Source organism: Protopterus annectens, chromosome 8.part0, assembly GCF_019279795.1.
Source record: "Protopterus annectens isolate FY-2018-M chromosome 8.part0, PAN1.0, whole genome shotgun sequence".
Lineage (NCBI taxonomy): Eukaryota > Metazoa > Chordata > Ceratodontiformes > Protopteridae > Protopterus > Protopterus annectens.
The window spans coordinates 228,695,975-228,697,631 of record NC_056741.1 but is presented as its reverse complement, the minus strand read 5'-3'; positions in this window follow the sequence as shown (position 1 = coordinate 228,697,631).

Below are 1,657 nucleotides of genomic sequence, written 5' to 3'. Positions count from 1 at the left end.
GATGGCATCCTTTAAGCCCACTGGGCCAGTGGATACCACGTCCCACAATGCCGAATCCTTCACAAATGCTTTCTATGGACATCTAAATCCAAGTCCCTCTCCACCAAAGGCAAGCGTCCTGTCTGGTGGACCTCAGCCATTAACAAATTGTATAACAAAAGAAGGAAGCTACTGCACGACAGAACAAAATCCCATAAAGGGAAGACATCTCTGATCAACTGTAGCAGAAAACTACGTTCTCTCATAAAAACTTCCAAGGCCAACTTTGCGAGAAAAATCGCTAAGGACACTAAAGATAACCACAAAGCCTTCTTCAGCTATGTTAGAAACCAGGGCGGAAACCCTCAGATATGCTCAGAGTTAGTTCACAACAACAAAAAATACACTGAACCCACAGATATTGCCAACATTCTGGCTGACAGGTTCAGTGCAAATTTCTCCCCTCCCTCACCCCCAAAAGAAGAAATACTTATCCCAGCTGAATGTAATCTCCCTGCCATCTCAGATGTCCAAGTGAGAGCCGCCCGCAAGAAAGCTAAACCACAGCATCAATGGGACCTGACGGTATCCCGTGTTGCGTGTTACGTGAACTCCAAGAGGAGCTAAACCCGCACATAAAAATGCTATTTAACCTTAGCCTTACTACAGGATATGTACCTGAACACTGGCATTCAGCAACAGTGGTCCCACTCCACAAAGGGGGTACCTCTACAGACCCTGGGAACTACTGCACCATAAGCTTAACCAGCCTGGTCTGCAAAGCTATGGAGAGAATCATTATGGAACTCATAAACCGAGGCATTGGGGACCTACAGACACTTGACCCCACCCAGTTTGGCTTTGTAAAGGGCAAATCCTGCCTTTTGAACCTGGTTGACTTTTTTGAAAGAGTCACTAGAGCCACTGATGAGGGCAAAGCAGTCCATACAGCCTACCTGGACTTGGCTAAGGCCTTTGACACAATACCCCACTCAGGCATCATAGATGAGCTCAACAGCTTAAATGTATACCCTTATGTCACTAGGTGGGTTGCAAACTGGCTAAAGGAACAGAACCCATAAAGTTAAAATCGCTAGAGCAATGTCTGACTCAAAGCCAGTCGCAAGTGGTGTCCCACAGGAATCTGTCCTGGGACCCCTCTTGTTCGGCATTTATTTCTCAGATGTTAAAGCAAACATGGGAGGGTTGTGGCTGACAAAGTTCGCAGATGACTGCAAACTAGGCGCCATAGTCAATACACCAGCGGACACATACATCCTACAAAAAGGCCTCACAGAAACGGACAACTGGTGCCGGAGTCATGGCCTTAAACTAAATGCCAAAAAATGTATAGTCATCCCCTTTGGGAAAAACAAAGTACCCACCAATTATCACATAGACAGCAACCCACTGAGTACCAAAAAAGTAATCAGATACCTAGGGACCCAAGTCGACAGCGACCTCTCATTTGACACCCACGTTGCCAAAGTCGTTAGAAAAACATTCTACCTTGCACACCTTATCATGAAGGGATTCACATCCAGATCCAAGGATGTCATTGTACCCCTATACTCCTCCCTCATCAGACCCATGATTGAGTACAATGCCCCATTTGGTATGTACCTCACCCGGCATTTGCAACAGCTGTAGAGACCAGCCCTTAGGGTCTCCATTCTAA